Raw genomic sequence first — 21,072 nt, 5'->3', positions numbered from 1 at the left:
GGAGAAGGAGGGGGAGGAGGAGGGAGAAGGAGGGGGAGGGGAAAGGGAGGAGGAGAGAGAAGACCGGAAGAGGAGGAGCAGCAGGAGGTGAGATTTCAGTGCAGAAAGGAGCCAGACTCTAACCCTAACTCCTTTATCTCCTTCATCCTAACATCCAATTCATCCCCAGGTCCCTTCCCACCGCTACTGCACTGAAACTTTTTATACCTTAACTTCCAACAGCCTTTATAATCTACCTTGACACAGGTTCCAAGGATGACCTTGCAACTTCCCTGCTCACAGCCCTTCCTTCTCCACAGTGACAGGGTTCTGGGATGACCTTGCAACTTCCCTGCTCACAGCCTTCCTGCTTCCTGTCACCCCTGGGTAGGATCAAGACTAAAGTCCTAACACAGTGCTTGGTGAACTCCCAAATCGTCCCTCAATCCAGAGTTCCAGCATTGTACCCCTCACAGTATAGAATTCTAGACGTATAATTCAACCCAATGGAATTATAGGTGATAGTTTTTCATAAGTGCCTATTTTTCCCCTGCTTAAAGTATCTTCCCTCCTCGTCACTATAAACTTTCACTTCACTGTAATTCTTTTCCATCCAGCACAATATCGCTGCCATGTCAAGACTTCCAGGCCTCACCCCCACCACAGCTATGGCAGATGAATTCTTTTGCTCTCCTGTATTTGCATAGAACTTGAAAACAGCACCTACCAGACCATGTTATAGTTGTCCGGCTATGGGGCCGTCTACCCCCAAAGACTGCACGTTCCATGATGGCCTTATTCAACCACAGTATCCCCAGCCCCTGGTTTGAAATAGGAAAGATTCTCAATAAATGTTAAAAAAAAAATGACAGATTAATGAACAGCAATAACATATTCCAAGCATCACATTTATCCCCATGATCCCACCAGCTGGGCAGATGTCATCCATCAAGCACGAAACGTTTCCCAAACCTATAAGAGAAATTCACCTGATTCTCGGCTGCTGCTGACCTCTCCTACCCCACGCCTCCACACAGGTCTCTCAGCAAGTTGAGGGCTGGCTTCAGTGGAGGAAAATAAATGGGCCTCTCCTTAGACACAACACAGCCAGCTAATTTACATGAGAAGGAGGTGCCAGGCCTCCTGCTTCTTGGACTAAGCAGAAAGAAGAAGAGTTCCAAAATGAGTTACTGCCTCCCTCAGCCTGGCCACTCTCTACCTTCAGGACCTTCTGCTCCTTGACAAAGGTTTATGTTCCAAGTCACAAGGTTTTCTGCCAAAACACAATGTGCTCTCCTTTAAAGGCCCTTGTTCCCACTCAGAAGTTTCTTAATCAGAAACAGTGACTAACTATTAAGCTCAAAATAAAGGAAATAAAATTAAATATCCCAAATGCTTTTTGCTGATTTGGGTTTTGGTTTCATTTCATTTTATTTTATTTTACAAGCCTTAGGCTTATGGAGGAATTCCCCAGTGATCAACTTCCCATTCTGTTGTGGAAGGAGAGACGTATAATGCCCAACCTGATGTTTAAATTATGGTTTCTCTAAACTGTATGCAAGCATTGGTGAATAGAAATGTCTCACGTGCCAAAGTTTAAATCTACCATGTCTGAACTATGAGAGATGGCTCCTGCCTGCACTGGTGTTATGATGTTTCCAGGGCCAAAGAGATTAGGGTTCAGAAGGGGAAAAAGTGATTCTGCCAACAGCTACATCTCTGAATGGATCCAGCTGCCCTCCCTGTTCATGAAAGGCCATTCTCTCAGTGGGCATCCTCCATCCAGCTGTGGAAGGGAACCCCTAGTATAGGTCCATCTAGGTATAGTCTAGAGAGCAGTCCAGAGAAGACAGAGACAAGAAAACGATAAGAATTAGGAAAACTAGGCAGAGAAACTTGGAACTATTAACACTACAACATTTAGCTCATTGTAGGGAACCCAGAGTGACCTTGACTCCCCAAAAAAGGTACAAATTATTCCGTGCCATCTTAACCTCACTGGACGAAAACAAAGTGTGAAGGAATAGACACGTCAATGTCTGTAATTTAGCGGGTTCCTGGCACAGAGGAGACCATACATACCTGACGAAATAATGTAACAGTTCGCACCAGGAATAAAATAACCCAACATTCACATTGTCCCTCAGGCAACTCCCCACAAAGAAAGTCTGGGTTTATTTTTAGCTTTATTTTGAAATAACTCCAAATTATAGAAGCTGCAGGATTTTTGCTGTTTGCCACATTTCTGTTCTCCTGTATTCACCTGTATTCACACACGTTCATTTTCCTGAACCATTTGTGAGTAGGCCCCTTTATGCTTATTCTTCCTTATTACTTCAATGTGTAGTTGCTAAGAACAAGGACATTCTCTTATGCTTACCAAATCCAGGAAATTCAGCCTTCATGCAACACTTTTATCTAATCCACAGTTCATTTTCTGCTTTTGTCAGTTGTCCTAATAACACCCTTTGTGGCATTTTTTCCGACAAGACCCAATCCAGGATCACGTTATGCACTTAATTGTCCTGCCTGGTTAGTTTCCTTTAATCAGCAGAATCCCTCAGCCTGTCTCTGCTCTCAGGGCCTTGACACTGTTGGAGAGCGGAGGGCAGATCTTTCCGAGAGTGGCCCTCATTCTGGATTTGCCTGAAGTTTCTACATGTTTGGATCCAGGCTGTGCCTTTTCGTCTGAATCTCAACATGAACGATACTGTGATTTTCTCAGGGCATCACCTCTGGGCTCAGACAAAGGCTGTTTGCCCCTTATCAATGATGCTAATTTTGATCAGTAGCTTCCCTGATGTATAGTTGGTGTTTTTCCCTTATAATTAATAAGTGGTTTGCAAGGAATACTTTAAGACCACATCATGTTAGCCCACTTGTTTAATAGTAACCTTTGTCACATTCTAAATTTGCAGGTCATTTGTTTTTCTTTTTCACTTTCATTTGGATTCCATTTCTCTTCGTGTTTATCCATGTGCTAGTTTAACAACATACACATATTAACAACAGAGGTTTCTGCAGTATCATCTGATAGCTGGAGCGTTATGTGTCTTCCAAGACCCTCCTTCTCTAGCTATCCTTGCATGCTTGTTCTCCATAAAAACCTCAGCATTAATTTCTCTAGCTCCAACAAAACAGCAGACTGATATTTCTTATTGGGAGAACTATTTCCTTAATGTTGTCAAGCTATTCTATCAAAAGAGAGTGCTACCTTTCCATGTGTTTAATTTTAAATGTCTGCATTTTGGGCAATTGTATATGTAAATTGTTTCATTTTGTTTTCTTTAGCCTTTCAATTTAAAACATAAAACCATAGAAAACAAATGTAAACCTTGGGAAATTACAAGCCAAACTCCCTTTTATCCACGTCAAGAAATAGAACTGTGTGAGCAACACCAGAAACCCTTCCTCCATTCCAGCCCCAGGTTCCTCCTCCCCCCAGCAGCAGCTATTGTCTTGAAATTTAGAGTAATCACTTCCTGACTTTCCTTCACGTCACTGGAGTTTAAGCTTGCCAATGAGAACAAGTTTCTGATATGTCTCTTAAGTCTGATTGTGTCTACAGATGCCTCCTCATCCTTTCTTTTCCATTCAGCTCATCTACTAAAGAAGCCAGACTGTGGACCTGGTGAGTTTCTGTGGTCTGCATTCCCCATTGGAGTCAAGATGCAACTCACTGTGCTCCTCCTGGAAATGGGACTTGCTTATAAACGGACAGCTGGACCCAAAGGATTGATCAGACTCAGGTTTGATCCTTTGGGCAAGATTATAGGTGTTGTTGCATTATTTTGTCAGGGAACAAAGAATGTTGGGTGTTCACTCTTTATTTAAAAAATAAGCTCGTGAGCTTTAAATTATTTTTTATCCTGCAATTTTAAAAGCAATATTCTCTCATTTTTGGTATTAATAGATATTGATGCTCAACGCTCCCCATCTTTTCTTTCAATATCTCTATAATCATTTTGAATGGCTAATGCTCATCATCTAGTTTGTGTATTTTATGGAAAGACAGAAAAGTTTTATCTTTCTATTTGTATATGCAGTTTTACATCCTTTATAAAGGTTAGAAGGAAGTTCTGTCCCTTCCCCTTTATCCATAGCCCATCTCTATTCTCCTGTATGTGTAATGCCACAGACAAAACTTACCTGTCTTGGTGGGAAGACACAGCACTGATTAGGATACCTTCCAGGAAAGTACAGAGTTTTATAGCCAATGTCCCCAAAGGGCTGCCATTCTCAGCTAATGAGCTCTAGAAATTTGGGGGTCTGGAATAGATAGTTTGTGTTTCTTTTCTTTTCTTCTTTCTTTTTTTCTTTTTCTTTTTCTTTTTCTTTTTTTTTTTTTTGAGACAGATTCTCAAGCTGTCGCCCTGGGTAGAGTACCATGGCATCGTCATAGCTCATAGCAACCTCCAACTCTTAGGCTCAAACAGTCCTCTTGCCTTCGTTTTTCTATTTTTAGTAGAAATAGGGTCTTGCTGTTACTCAAGCTGGTCTCAAACTCATGACCTCAAGCTATCCACCCACCTTGGCCTCCCAGAGTGCTGGGATAGCAGGAATATCCAGCTGTGTTTGTTTTCATTTGTTAAGGTTTACTGCAACACAGAAGAATGCTTATCCTTGAGGAGAGAACCAGCCCCAGGTTACTGCTCTACACAGTGCTGTAGAGCTGAAAGATTCCTTAGAGACAAGCTACTCTAAATCCTTCCTTGACCCAGAGAGAATCTTATCTAGAGGTCTCTTCTCTAGGTTGCTCAGCTGGTTAACAACACACACAGAACAGTACCCAGGCCCAACTGCGTAGCTTGTTTAGCTGTAGAGGAGGCGGCCTGTGCCTGGAAACCTTCCTTTCCTCCTTTCTCACCCAGAGCAGAAAACCAGACTATGTTAAGTCTTAGGGTCTCAGAAAGGCTCTTCAATCAGCTTTGTAACAAGTGCTTTATTTCCTCCTTTAATATTTATTTTTTTAATGAGCACCTGCTATATGCCAGGCACCTTGCTTAGCTCTGGGGGTACAGTGATGAACAGACATGGTCTTGCTCTCATGGAGTTTATTATACCCACTGACGGCCACACCATGAGTACAGATGGTACCAAATGCCATACAGAAAAAGAAGAGTGCTGTGGAAAAAATAATAAAGGAAAGAAGCTCTTTTATAATGACCCCTGACAGAGGCCTCTCTGAGGGAGTGGTCATTTATGCTGAGACCGGGAGATGCAAGAGAAGCCTCCTTCTCCACTTGGTGTCACTGCTTCCTTTCATCAGTGAACTTTTACTTTATTGTGTACAAATCACTGTCCTAGGTGCTAAGGATATACCCAGCTGAAATGATGTGTCTTTGTCCTAAATAAAAACTGTGGACTTGTAGAGGAAATACCTAAATATAGAGATAACAGAAGCAAAAAATGTGAGGACAGAGGCCTGGCCAAGATTGGGCATGACATGTTTATAGCCTAACGTCACCGAGACAAAAGACATTCAAAATGCAATTCTAGGAACATCACTGATGTTGGGGCTCAGAGAAGGACACCCCAAAGTATGGTGCTTTGGCATGCTGAGCACTTTTTTTTAAAATTAAATCGTAGCTGTGTACATTAATGCAATCATGGGGTACAATGTGCTGGTTTTATGTACAATTTGATCAAATTGGTTAACATAGCCTTTTGAATAAAAGAAAATTGGAAGGTTTGAGAAGCTGCCTTGGAGCCACAGACATTAGATGCTCTGCTGTTTGTCTCACCCCCCCGCCCAGTGCAAGGAGCGGTTCTCTCTGCAAATTCTCTAATGTGAGTGAGGCAAAAAACTCCTTCCCAAAGCAATGCAACCGTCTTTAAAGCCCCTCCCATACAATGTCATCCAATGCCTGGAAAGATTAGCCATTGGAAAAGAGGAAAGATTAAAAATCATCACCATGTCCAGACTGACTTTTTATCTATTCTCCTGAAGGCAGCTTGGAGAGATGACCCGGGAGACTTTACTGCATAATAAGACAACCTTTGCTGGCAGTCAAGTTCTATTCTTCACCTTGCTGAAGTTCGTCATTACCTTGCCCAGAGCTCAGAAGAACTTTGTCCCAAACTATTAACTGTCCTTTGGGCTCATTTACTTCTAAAGATCATTTACTACATACAAAGATTGCAACAGTCCCCTATGTTTCTCTCCCCTATGAAGAAGGGTATATAAAATTCTTAATCTCATTGGGTTGTTGGATGTTGCAGGTTAATAATGTGTGTGCCTTTCTCTTGTTCATCTGTCTATTGTCAGTTTATTTATAGAGGGTAGAAGGGAAGCACTTATTTTGTGCCTATGTGGGTAAACAAACAAACAACCAAAGACACAAAGAGACACTCTAAGTTCTAGGATAAGCCAATGTTCCAAGTGGAAATCTCGTCTTGGCAGCATTAATTGGCAACAGAATATCCTGACGCTATACCTTAGTTCACTTTAGTTAGATATGACAGGGGCCATTCACTTCCAACTTCCGTGAACCAGCTGATGGAATGCAACGCCAGGGTGTTAGTGGTGGAACTGAAGCACCAGCAGGAATTCAGAAAGCTTTCCTCCTTCCATCCTTCCTGCCTGTGTCTACCACCCTTGGGCTCCCCTTCTTACTAGGAAGGAAGGATTGATAAAGAAGAATGAAAGTGAAGTTAACAATTTGGAAAGGGAGATTCTATTTACAAGTGCTGTGGTAGATGTTTAAGATTTCATGGAATTTTCAAAGCAAACGAGGTCAACATTTTATTTTCATTTTATAGATGAAGAAATGGAGGCTGAAAAAGTTCAAGTTATTGTCTGGATTTAAAGGAGCTCAGGTCTTCTAAGTAGACGGTAAGTATCTTCTAGACAGAACCAGACTGTTGGCGGGCCATGCACTCAGGTTTACCCTCTACAGTTATTCTTTGGAAAACATAACACAAACTTAAGGTTCATTGAAAGCACATTGTCCTGTCCAGGTGCTAGTGTGAGATTCCATGAAGTCCTGAGCTTAAGGCCGGAGCTCGTCCTCGCTGCCAAAAGGTACATCTGAATATAATAAAGAAATTAGCTTTGGCTCCATCCAGGCCTGGGTCCCAGAGCACCGTGCCTGTGTGTATGAGTGTAAGCAAGCACCTAGGTCAAGTGCACAACTAAAGTGAGCCAGGAGAGCATATTGTCAAGATCAGCCCCATCCCGGCTTGTGTGCACATCAGAAATACCAGAGAATTTTTCCATTATTCTTCATAATGCTCATTATAGAAGAGTCCCCAGATGGCAGATGGCTATTAGCTCACTGTGACCTATATAAATGTCAAACATAAAACTATTGTCCCAGCAAAAATCTCAAAATAAATAACAACGGGAGGGATGAGACACTGTTGTCATCAGTATTTACAGTTTATGCATTCGGGCCCTTCCGTTCTCAAGCCAGTGCAGGAATGCCTTCACCCCACTCGGGAATTCAATTCGCAAGAGCAACACAGGAAGTGGAGTCCACAGGAGTGACTCACAGAGGAAGAATAGCTGTCCTTAAAAGGCAAGCTGGTGTCTGGGAAGGGGGCAATGGCTTTGAGAGACCGCTTAGCCTCTGTTTTAAAGGCTTGTCTCCAGACCTCTATCCTCATGACCAAGTTTACTAAACCAGAAAGGTTGACTCCTCCAGCTTCATACCTGAATAATCTTAGGCACAAATGCACTGTACCATCGAAGAGGAATATCCCAGATCTCAAGAAATACAGAGCAAGTTCTTTTTGTATAAGGCTTACAGAGTCAACATTTTCCTGATTTGAAATTCACAAAGTCTCTGCCTGCCAACTGTCAGCCCTCCGGAGAACTGCTTTCCACCATGACATGTGTATATGTGTGTGTGGTGTGTATACACACTATGTGTGCAGACACATACAAAAAAAAATATGTGTCTATACATCTTTTTCAACATGCCAATGTTTCTAACAAAATTTCTATCTGGTTCTCCAAGATGAACAGCTGGACAAATTACCAGGGAGTCTGCTTGGTGAACTAAGAGCAGCTTGCAAGGTCTTGTTGACTTTATGGTATATCGATCCTGCTTGAGTATTTCTCCGACATTTCTAAAGCTCTAGATGGCTGCAGGAGTTGAGAAATTAAGCTGGAAAAAGTTACCTAGCACTTGGGCAAGGATTCGCTATGAAGCAATTGAATAAGCAGAACGATCTACAGGTTTAGAGGGAGGGTCACCATATAATTTACCTTCAGACTGGGAAACTCTGAGAGTGAACGATGGTGCTATTAATAATTTCACCAAGGCAACAAGCATAAACCAGGGGTGTCCGGACCAAGCCAAAGACAGAAGGTCACCTTATTCAAAGAAGATTTATAGACACCACAGAAAAGCTTATTTAAACAGTGGGTGTATCTGTGGAATAAAATTGTTCATTATGAGAAATAACCGGGGCAGGAAAGGAGCCGCAGCGTACAGGAAAATGAACTTTGTCCTTTGACAGACTTTGTTTCAGAACTGGCTCTCTTTCCTAACTATGTGACCTTAAGCTTCTAATTTCTCATTTGAAAAGTGAAAAATAACAAAAGAACAAAATACCTTGAAAAGCTGTCGTCAGGATTAAATGAGATAAAACACATGCCGTGGTGCCGTGCGGTGTCTAACACACTACATGAACAGAATAGACACATTGTAACTCTTATTTCTCATTCTAAGAAACCTGTAGATCCCTCTACCTCAAGTCTGTGACATTACATTATGCCTTGGTTTGAAAATCAACAATTACTGAAACATTAATTTCCAATCAAACTTTTGCTAACAACTGACATCTAGCAGATTGCAGTTCTGTTGGGAGATAGAAATCTTAGATCCAAGTGTTGCTTTTGTTTTTAACTATCAAAAACTATGACAGCGCAGAAAAAGCAACTCAGCCCTGGTGCCAAGCCAAGGTTTAAACTGGCAGCAAAAGTGTCCGTTCCTAAAGAAACTTCCCAGTTTAGAAAAAATGTCTGACGTGCAAATCATGGATCTCATCGTCTATCTACATATACATATATGCTTTTTTGAAACTCACTTTGTCACCCCTGGTAGAGTGCCATGGCATCAGAGCTCACACCAACCTCTAACTATTGGGTGCAAGCAGTTCTCTTGCCTCAGCCTCCCAAGTAGCTGGGACCACAAGGGCCTGCCATGACGCCCGGCTATTTTTAGAGATAGGGTCTCGCTCTACTTCAGGCTGGTCTTGAACTCATGAGCACAGGTGATCTACCCACCTTCGCCTCCCAAAGTGCTGGGATTACAGGTGTGAGCCACCACACCCGACCCATCTATATATTTATATGTGATAATATCTGGCATGCTAGGACTGGGTAGTAAGTATCCCATAAATCCTTTTAATATGTTGCAGAATGTAAAGGTTTTATAGCAAAAAGTCAATTCATACCGTTTCATTTAATTTCAAAAAGCTTATCAAAAATGGCCCTAAGAGCAGATGGCCCATGTTCCATTCAATACAATAAACTTTCTGGCTATGTTCCCCCACCCCAAGGAACCTGCTGGTAGAAATTTTATGTGTAAATCTCTCATAAACCCAAAACTTCGATTGTTCCATGGGAGTCATATGCTAAAATTCTACTCCCCCTAAGGACACAACTAGAGGAAAATTCATTCTCGAAGGCCTCATTACTAAAGTTGGACTCACACTCTGAACACCACTCACACTTTGAAATGAGTTTTGAGGTTAAAACGTACTCATTTACTACACGATATGTGTTGTAAAGCACCCATCACGTGCCAGCATCATGGGGACAGGATGCGACTCCTCGGTCCAAGCGTCAGAGCTCAGTGACTTAGGGAAGGAAGCAGTAGCTCCTTACAGTCCACGAGAAGCTTCTAGGACAGGACTGAGAACAAGTTAAATTGGAGCATAGAGTAAGAAGCCTCCAGCCAGACCTGGGGAGGAGGAGGTTACAGATCCGGACTAGAGCTGAGCTGGGATTTCAAGGTGGAGTTTGCAATAGGCTCTCAGTTGAGGGCCCTGCATGTGCAAAGGCTTGAAACTGGGGAGGGGCCAGGGTCTCTCGTAACAAGCATCACAGCCCATGACCTGCAGGGGCAGGGAAAGCTGCTGGCTGCACCTGTGGGGAGGCCTTGGTCAAAGGGACACACTACACTTTGTAACATGTGGAAGAGTTTATTTTTCAAACAGTGCTCTGGGTCTGCACCACCACACCATTAGGAACCCCTATCAGCTCCACGGTAAGAATCTGTCCTATTCCTGACCACGACTGACCCCTACCTGACTCCCCTCCTGTCCTGGCTTCCACCTTCTCTCGGCTGTGCTCAGGAATCACCTCTCAGCTCCTGTCTTTGTCTCCGATGGCCGACCGTCAATGTACCCATTTTACATTTAATACCTAAATTAGGTCACAGTGATCTGCTCAAAACCTCCTGGTACTCAGAGGACAGGCTCATTCAAGCCTGCACAGTGGCCTGCCATCCTGCTGCGACCTGCCTGCTGTCTGCTGCACCTGTGACCTGTCCTCTCCCATCCTCAGGCCCCTCACCTGCAGCCCCACTGGCCTCCAGGCTTGGAGACCTCCGGCTCTCCTGCTCCCTTCCTCAGGCCCTGCTGTGGAGACGCCTTCCTGGGACACCTTATCTTAAACAGCAAATCACCCAGGCCTGGCTTTCCCCAATCCCTTGCCGTGCCTAATTTTTCTTGCCACCATCTGAAACAGTACACGTTCACTTATGTGTTCCTTTTCTTCCCTTTCTCCTCAGCTGTCTGCCGCAGCTAGAGTGCAAGCTCTGTGCATGGGGCTCCTGGGCTGATGTCCACTCCCTGCTTTACCTCAGTGCCCAGAATGGTGCACAGACCCCACCTCAGTAAACGCGTCTGAGGCACGAGTGGATGAGGCCCATTAGGGAGGAAGGGGAAGGCCGGACAGTCGCCTGCAGTGCCGCCTTCTCCTTCTTTCATCTGCTTTATGAGGTCAGAAAACTGAGTTTGCAAACTCATTTAGAAAAAGTGCCCCATACCTCATTGCTGAATGTCACTTCAGTCACCTTCGAAGTGCTCCCTTTGGGAAGCTGGGCACCTACACTGGTGCGTAGTCCACCCTTCAGAGCCATTTCAGAATTCTTTTCTAGAATGGCCAGCAGAGCTATTGTCATGCAAGGCCTGACGATATGCACTCAGTAGAACTCACATGTCAAATTGTGAGTTTTGATCTTTTCCTGGGCTACTGATATGCAGTATGAGACTCCCTTGTGAGGCTGGACCAAATCATCTTATACAAAGCCTATTTTATAATTCAAAGGGAAATATCTCATGTGATATATTGACTACTAATACTGCAAGTGTTCTGAGCAATTTTCAGGTAGGTGAGGGTGTTGCCGTAAGGGTCTCGCGGAAAAGCGATGTCGCAGAGAATAAGCACAGTTATTGAAATCGTGTTCTAAATAAAGGTGACCATCTGCTCGCTCAGGCAAAATGGCAAGCTTCTTTATTTGCAGTTGGCTTATATAGGGAATTTTGTACATGAGCACAATGCAGCAATGACCTCATTGATCCATTTAAACAGCTTATGACCACCCGCCCTGTAAGTAGCTCCTCCCTGGTAATCTGATAATCCACCCAACATACACCTTTAAGCATAATCCTTTCACTATAACCCGGTTTAACATAACTTAATGAAGAACGTGTTGTCAGTTATTACTTTCTTTGTTCTTATCTGATGAAGCCTGAGGCTACGGGGGAAAGAGACGATTTAGGTGTTTCATTGATATGAGGGTAAGCCAGCATGTGCTGTTGGTTGGGTATATTAAATACATTTAAACTCATGATATTTTCAGCTTACAATGAGGGCTGCGGAGGTAGCCTGGTCTGCTCAATGGTGTAGAGCTCAAGAGAAATACGGGCCTCATCAACATTGGGGAGGCAGAGGAAAGCATGACCTAGGGGGAAATTATTCAAGAAAAGAAAGTGTGTGGAGGGGGCAATAAGAGGGCAAAAATATTCATGAGTACCCCAGTCAGAGCACAAGCGTCAAGCCAACATGTGATTAGAACCAGAGGTCCTGGGTTAATAACAATTCCATCTCATAGGGTGACTGGAATTTAAATTGGAGACAATATACAGCATTTAGAATATAGAAGGCATGTAGTAGATATTAGCTGTGAGTATTAGTGTTTGTTATAATTATATCATGTAAGATGAAGGCAAAGAGGTCCGCAAGGCCTACTAGAAAGAACAAAGCTCCCAGATTAAAGGAAGAAAAGAGTTGTAGAAATAGAACGAGTGGTCGACAGCATGGAATACAGCTGACGCAACAAGCACAAGTTCAAAACTGCTAGTCAAATTTAGCAAGAAAGGTTTCTGATAACTCCATTTCTGATCCAGGTTTCTGATAACTAGCATTGTGGAAGCAATGGTGTGCGTGGATGCCGCAGCAGCTTGGACGAGATGAGGACTCCAGCAAACAAATAAGATAGATCTAGTTTTAAACCAGGCTCAAACTCTCCCCAGCTTGGAAAAATTATGCACCTCACTGTTTTCTGTGGTTTGAGTATCCCCTCCAAAACTCATGGTGAAACTTAATCCCTAGTTGGACAGTATTGAGAGGCAAGGCCTTTAAGAGGTGAGGGCTCTGCCCTTATAAATGGATCATTCTGTTCATGGGTTAATGGGTTATCATAGGGTGGGATTTGTGCCTTCATAAGAGGAAGAGAGACCCGAGCCAGCACACTCAGCCCCCTCACCACGTGACAGCCTCTGTACCTCGGGACTCCACAGAGTCTCCACCAGGAGAAGGCCCTCAGCAGATGCAGCCTCTCAACCTTGGAGTTCTCAGACTCCACCATGGTAAGAGATAAATTCCTTTTCATTATAAATTACCCAGTCTCAAGTGTTCTGTTATAAGCAACAGAAAATGGACTAAAAGATTGTGCCTCAACGGCCTCATATATAATATAATGAAAACGCTGAGGTGGTTATGACAGCATTTGGCCGACGACAGGTGACAGGTCAATGTTAGTTCTCTTCCAGTGCTGTTTTTCTTTTTTCATCTTGATAGTGGAAATGGGAAAAGGACCAGCCATTGTATTTGATGCTGCTTCAACCTCTTCAGCACACAGATGCATCAATGCTGTAAAAAATACGCAGGAAGAGAACATCAGAAAACTTAACAATAATATAATCTGTGTGAGTCACACAAACAATTATGTAAAAACTAAATAATCGCATCCAGTCAGTGTTTTATTTGCCTCTTTTCCTAGACTAGGTTCCCTCACCCAATGGTCACTGTCATAGTAACTAAATGTAATTACGCAGGGACTGGATAAACCCCTGCACTGTATTTTCTTTGCATGGTTCATCAGTGAAACTGACTCACATGCCCACAGCCCTAACTCAAATTTAACTCCCTTTGACTTCACAGGACTCTGTTCTGAGTTTGGCAATAAATTTCCACGTTGCCCTAATGAGGAAGTATTTATAAGGTTTCTGGGTTCGGCTATTAAATGACCAGTCTGCTATTTCTTTTGCTCAAATGACCTCATTTTCCCAGAGCCAAAAAAGGCTCCGTGGCCTCCCTTCTCTTCTGAAGCATCTTGCTCCTGGGAGCTAAAAGCACAAGAGTGAGAAGCTACATTTCCCTAACTCTTCATTTCCTGCCTGGCCTCCCCTCGGGGAAGAGAAGAGCCCTTTGTTTTCCTGCTCGTGAGGACAGAGTTAACATGACCCAGAAGAAACACAATAAAGGCTTTCCCCTCTCGCTGCTCTGGCATGCCTACTCTGCACTTCAGTGTCTATTTGCACGATCATAAATTCTGAACTCAGGAGGATAATCTGAGCCAAAGTCTACATGTGCCGGATACCATAATGTAAACTGCATATGTTGTGAGAAGCTGTTAAATGGAACCAGTGAATGAAAACATGGCCAGCTTGATACTTGGTTCTCTGTATTCCCTCTTCTCTGTAAACCAAGGCCTCTACCCTTAATTCTAACTTTCTGGCATACCCATAAATAAAAGCATTTGGGGCTACCAGATCCCCTGAGATATTTAGGAATAGGGTTAAATTTCCAGGCCTGCAGCCGTCTGTCCTGCGGGTAGCTAGCAACAGTGGCACACAACAAAAAGCTCTGGGAAGCTGGGAAGGGTTGCTCTGCTGGTCTTCACCAACCCTTCCCACCACCTCTGCCCTCCTCCTAATGGGAAGCTGCCCAGGGAGAAGTGCATACTGGTTCAGAAGGGATTTTGTGGGTTGGTCCCCCAAATTAATTTAACAACAGTTTGAGCCTCCCTTGAGCTAGGGAGGTAGAAATTTAACTGAGTCCTTTCAGCCTTCCTGCCTCCCACCTCCCTGGGATGGCCCCCTAGTTCTAAGTGACTAAGTGTCTAAGTGTGTTTGTTTGCTGTGGAATACCTGAGGCTCGGTAATTTAATAAGAAAAGGGGTTTATTTGGTTCCCAGTTATCCTGGCCATACAACAAGATGGCTTCTGGGAGGGCCTCAAGCTGCTTCTACTCTTGGTAGAAGGTAAAGGGGAACCAGTGTGTGCAGAGATCATATGGTGGGACAGAAAGAAAGTGAGAGAGAGAGGAGGTTCCAGGCTTTTTTTTTAACAACCAGCTCTTACAGAAACTAATAGAAGGAGAGATCACTCACTACCACGCCACTCATGAGAGATCCTCCCACCTCCAAAACTGGGGATCAAATTTCAACATGAGGTTCAGCGCAGTCAAATATCTAAATCGTAGCATAAGCAATGCCAAGACTTGAGGGCCAACGGCTGCACCGAGGTGTCTTCATGTGACAGAGCGTCCCCTGCAGTGCACATCGTCCGTCCTGGTCCTTGGAGGTTGGTCTGTGCAAGGTGAAGCTAAGACCCTGTCCATAGCCATGTGACACCTCTCGCCTCTGCCCATCCTCTTAGCTTCATTTAAGCTACAATGTTTGGGATTGCTTCTCTTATTTCCAGGCCTTTCTTGGTTCTGAGAATTCCTGCAGCAGGTACCTTTCTGGGCTTGTGTTGTGTCTCCCAGGCCTCTGCCCAGAAAGCGGGGTCCAGGCACTGCCTGACCTGCCAGCTTCTATTTGTTTGCTGTGGAATACCTGAGGCTTCTACTTTCATTATCCCCCATCCCCAGAGCCCCAAATGCAGCTATTGCTGAATGACACTCTATAGTTCAATAAGAGCTTCGCTCAAGAGAGAATGGAAGATTACACTCCTGGAGGCCAAACGTAGATCTCTCTTAAAGCTAGTAGTCTATGTTTCTGTGATACACTATCCTCAGGGATCGTCATAGCTTATGATGGAAGATGGAACATGGAATATCATGCCATGTTCACTTTTGCAAAAATCTCTGCAAGTGCTTCAGTATATCTGTCTACATATGTATATAGATACACACACGACGTATACGCATCTATAAAATACATAACAGACATAACTGTGTAGTTCCATGGCTCTGTCTGTCTATCTATAAATCTATATAGAGATATGGCTATAAATCTCAGATAGAGAGAACTGAGATGTGCCTAATTCTCAGAGTGTAGGGTTTTAATTTCCATTGTTTAGGGACAGGCAACCTTGAAAGTTGGCACTCATTGGCCATTCCATTAAAAAAGAAAAAAAAATGGGAATACAACCATAATGATAATTTTAAATATTTCATTCAATATGAAATATAGATATTAGTGTATTAATAATTTATCTGAGAAATGAGTTATCCCAGGCCAGGCAGCCAGGGTACATAAACACACAACGGAGAGAGGAAAGCAGAAAGACGTCAGGGCTCTGAATGTGGGGGTTCCACATGAGAGGATCCTAGGCTGAAACCCCACAGTGCCAGAGAGCTCATGGAGGCCTTCACCAGCACGCTCAGCGCCACTCTCCCCCACAGCTTGTACAGAAGTTTTCTCTGCATGTCCCATAAGCACGTTAGCATAAAATCGTAAAGTCACCATCATCCTCTCTCCTTTCTCAAGGCTGTCCACCCAGCTCGTGGTCCCCCGGTCAAGTGAGGCAGTGGTGAGGTGATCAAGGCCTCCATATAACCGGGGTAGGATAAGCCAAAGAAGGTAGAACAGATTCGTTATAAAACACATGTAGAAAATTACACAAAGGAAAATAGAACTTGGAGATAACCTCACAACCCAGAAATATCTACTCCTGACTTTAATGGTATGTCCTTCCAATCGTATGTATGTGTGTGCATTTTTTTCCAAATATTTTTTAACAAGATCAGAATCTAAAAGTTCAGCTCAGTACTTTGCATTCTTAGCACTTTGTACTGTCCCAGCATTCTTCAAGTAGTGAATTTTCATGTACGCTTGGTATACGGTACCTTTATCAAAAAATTCTGAACATTCAGGTTACTTGCAGTGTTTGATGATTGCAAATTGTACTATAATAATATTCTGACGATCATACTTGGGCACAACTTGAATTACTTCCATTTGGAACATGTCTTTGAAAAACTAAACACTCTTAAGTAGTTTGATGTTTGTTGTCAATTTGCCCTCTAAAATTTACCAATATTCTATCAGCCAGCCCTTTATAAACACTGGCTTTATTATCTGTGACCTTTAAGTAAATGAAAATACTGCTTGACAGGTTTAAATGTATTTGATTCTTAGATATGTGTAATAGACTAGATAATGACTCCTGAAAGTATCAGGACCTAATCCCCAAACATGTAAATTAACATCTTATTTGGAAAATAGATCTTGCTGATATGATTAGTAAAGGATTTTGAGAAGGAGAGATTATCCTGGATTATCTAAATGGGTCCTAAATGCAATCACAAATGTGCTTATAAGAGAGAGACAGAGGGAGATTAGACACGCAAAACAGAAGGGGGTAGGACCAGAGGGCAGAGACTGCCGTGAGGTGACCACGAGCTAAGGAGTGCTGACCGCCAGGAGAGTTGGAAGGAAAGATTCTCCTCTGAACCTCCAGAGGGAGCACTGCCCTGCCCATACCATGACCTTGGATGATGAAACTGATTTTGAATTTCTGGACTCTAGAGATGTGAAAGAGTAATTGTTTATTGTTTTTAGCAACCAAATTTATGGTAATTGTTACAGAAGCCATTGAAAACTAATATGCTAGGTTAAACCTATCTTCCCACATTTATCCACCGATCTGTTTTGGGGGGAATTGAAGATGCCTATCTGCTATGTTTCTCGCTCAGTTTTCTATTGCAAAATTTACTATTTTCTTCTGGATCTTTCGAATATGTTTATAACTTTCTGTGTATATTTGTATTCAAACATTTATAGCTCTCTCTACCTGGGTGGTGAAAATAATTCTCCAACATATAATAAACTTTTAAACTTTGTTTATAGTTTTTGGATGAATATGGGTTTCAGATTTTTTATGTTTTTAAAATGCTTCAATATGTTCCTCTATAATTTCTTATTTTGCTTTTATGGCATGTCAGATGGGTGCCTGCATACATTTTCTTCTGGGTCATAAGTGATTGCATTTTTTAACGTTTATATTTTTCATTCATCTAGAAATTGCTTTGGGAAATGATATAAGGAAAGTACCTAGCTGTTTTCTCCAATAGTTAGTCCAGTGTTTTTTAACATTTTTAATGTCATGGCACACTCGAACCTATAGTTAAACTTCCATGACACACTTCATTTATGTTGATTAAAAGGGGTTAAAAAAGAATATACTTACTATACTTTGAACTTCTTTTGAAAATAATTTAATTAATGATCTTGAAAATTTTTTGCAGCACACCTAAGATGCTGTCATGGCACTCCAGCTGGAAATCACTGGGTTAGCCTGTTGTTCCAGAACTATTTATTCAATAATCATCTCTGCTGATTTAAAGTACTATCTTTATTATTCAATTGATTATACCCCATGGTCTGTTTCAGTCTTTTTATTCTATTTCATTATCATCCTTAACTACAGCAGCTTTATAAGATCTTTTAAAATCTAGAAACACAAGTCTCCGTAGGTATTATTCTTTGTCAAATATTTCTATCAAAGTTTATTCCAGATAAACTTTTTGATTACTTTGCCAAGGGGAAATAAGTCCTCTTAAAATTTTGATAAATATTTCTGTCAAGTTTATTCCAGACAAACTTTTTGATTACTTTGCCAAGGGGAAATAAGTTTTCTTAAAATTTTGATTGGAATTCCTTAAATTTATCTAATTATTTCAAAACCTAAGCAAGTGGGATCCATTTACACATTTAACACATTGGAATTTTTAACCAAGAACATGGCCACAGTGGAGCTAATCAGGAGATGGACTTAGATGTGGACAAGAAGGTTGTTCCCGGTTCCAGAGTTCATTAAGTCGTCTGCGTATAATTTTCATTCACTACTCTTAGTTCTCTGAACTCTCTCAAGAAACTTCTAGCATTTCTCTGTTTGCTTTACTCTCTCATGCAAGCTTTGTCATGAATATTTAGATTTTCTAGATCAGGTCTTTTCCCAGTTTTCTTATTACTTTCATGTTTTTCCTCTGAGTCCTGGGAGAATTTCTAGAATTTACCTTCATTTTCCCTGATTGTTTATCTCGGTATCCATTCAGCCCTTCACTGCTACATTGTGGCTTTAAACTCCATACTTGCCTTTTTATTTTCATTTGGTCTTTCACGATTTCATATTGTTACCTCCCCGTGATCATTAGTGATCATTGTTAACGTTTCACAAAAGCAGCCTCTACTTAAGTATCGCGGAGCATATGCATTAGAAATGTTTAGCAATTTCCCCATTTACTGCAGCAGCTTGAGTTTTATAGAATCTTGCTCTGAATCTACAGAGTGTTTTCTTTTTAAACTGAAGAATATTGTCATGCTAGTGTATTTTATCTATTTGTGCATTTTAAAAAGGGTTTGTATGTGCTTGTTAAGACTTGACAATAATAAGGCATTAAAAGCTGATGTGGTTTCTATCATAGATTTTGTGAGCCCCTAAAAAAAAAAAAGAAAGAAAGAAAAACAAAACTCTTATAGGGCCCAAAAGAAAAGCGAAAAGTATACATTTCCTAGTTCAGGAGTTCACCAGCATTTATGGAGGTGCCAAACTGGAGGTAACTTGGTCTTTCCACTGGTGAGTTTCTCTCAGGTGAGGTGAGGCAGTCAGAAATTGCTGGGGACCTTTCTCTATCCTCTGTGCTCTATGCCGTCAGCAGCCTGCTCAGAGTGGCCCTGGGAACCTGCTGACAGCAGGACAGACTGCTGGAATGCAGACGTCATCCTGGTTTATCTCATAGGATGTCCAGACTCAATCCTCCACTCCTCAGGATTTTGGGTGGCTAGAGAAGTGGGAGAGACTTGATCTGGTCTTATCATCTTTCACATGTAGGATATGTCATACTTTCTTGGCAAGATCTGGTAAATTTACCCAGTAGATTTCTACATACACTTTACCCAGTAATGTTTTCTACAAGTTTCTGGAGCTTGCCTTGTACACTCTTCTAGGCTCCAGTGCAAAATATATCCCACGATTGCCTGTAGGCAATTTTTCTAAGACTCTAAGCAGCGTTTTTCAACCTTTCTTATCTCACAGCACTTGAACACTTGTTCACTTAAATTATGTTGATCAAAAAAAGAATGTACTTACTGTGCTTTGAACTTTTTTGAAAATGATTTAATGAATGATCTTTAAAAATTGTCACGGCACACCTAAGATCCCCTCACGGCCCACCTGTTGAAGGTCCCTGCTCTAGAGGCCAAAGGTCACGTGTGTGGGTTTAAGTTGCCGTTTTTCTCAAAAGTTTAAAAACACGTATTTGAGATTGGAAAACACCCTCTAACCTATTTCTGTCGGTAATGACCCAGTCTAACTGGCATTCAGGTATTACATTTGTGTGGTTGCTTTGACTCTTTTTTTCTCCCTCTCTCGTAGCAGCCCCCCCCCCATTTTTGAAAATCTGCTTGTTATTCAGTCTTTTCTGTTTCCACTAACCTCAATGTAGCTCTTCTGTCTTGAGGAACCTCATGTTCCAATGTATTACCAGTCCTATTCTCCACCCTAATCTTCCTTGCACACCTGTCTGCACCCAGTCTGTGCTGTTTCTAACAGAATACCACAGACTGGATGATTTAATGAAGAGAAAGTTATTTGGCTCACCATTCTGGAGCCTGGGAAGTCCAAGCTGAGGGAGTCGGCATGTGGCAGGGGCCTTCTTGCTGTGTCATAACATCGCAGACGGCGTTCCATGGGCCAGAGACAGCAGGTGGCCAAACTCACTTTTATAACAAAACCTCTCTCATGATAACAAGCCCATTCCCGTGATAACAGCATTATCAATTCACGAGGGGAGAATCCTCATGGCCAAATTACTTCTCAAAAGTCCCAAATCTCCACACCATTGCATTTAAGATTAAGTTTCCAACTTGTGAACTTGAAGGGATAGAAAGTTAATCTCAAAACATCCCCAACCCCCAGGGTGCCCCCCACTCACAGGTGGACACAATTTAAATGTGTTTCGGCTTCTCACTTTCTGGTTCCCTCGTAGATGTGTAGAAATAATCTTATTTCAATCATTGACTGCCATAAATTACCCTCACTTCCCCGCATTGTACCTGAAGCAGGCAGTGCTCAATTTTAGCTCTGAACCATTGATGCTTTGTTATCTGCGTGGAAAGCCTTGCTCGCTCCCCCATGTTCGACGTCTCCACCAGCTGAGTCCCCGGGTCACAGCATTTGACAATGGCTTGTGGATCCATCTTGCCTTCTGCCTTTTACACCTGACACTGTCATCTGTGACATCGGTTACAAATATTCAAGGCTTCTCCTTTGAGCCACATTCCTGCTTTTTATCATTTATTTTAAATTTTTCTTTGGGACATGATGTAGATCAATATTCCATAAGTGTTTTATTGATGATAAAAATAAAAGATATCCTTTGCAGGATACAAAGATCAATCTATATACATTTACACACATGGCCTTATTAATTATATTATTCAGGACTTATGTAACTTGTTTATTTTTTCCCATTTGATCTATAAAAGACATAGATATGTGCGCTACAGTCCTCTACTAATGTTGTAATTCTAACCATTTCTCCCTCATTTTCTAAAATCCTTTTATTTGTCTATTACAAGGATATCTGTGAAATCAGCTCTCAACCAGGTAAGCAGAATAACT

General features: G+C 42.1%; 1 protein-coding gene across 1 annotated transcript in view; it reads left to right on the top strand.

Moving 5' to 3' along the window:
* Nucleotides 1–21,072, top strand: part of KCNU1 (potassium calcium-activated channel subfamily U member 1) — a 319,066-nt gene that overhangs the window by 277,350 nt on the left and 20,644 nt on the right. The gene's annotated exons all lie outside the window — the stretch shown is intronic.

Source organism: Otolemur garnettii, unplaced genomic scaffold (assembly GCF_000181295.1).
Source record: "Otolemur garnettii isolate 467f Iridium unplaced genomic scaffold, OtoGar3 scaffold00102, whole genome shotgun sequence".
Classification (NCBI taxonomy): Eukaryota; Metazoa; Chordata; class Mammalia; order Primates; family Galagidae; genus Otolemur; species Otolemur garnettii.
Note: the sequence above shows the minus strand (reverse complement) of the source record. Positions and strands in the feature narration are given on the sequence as shown.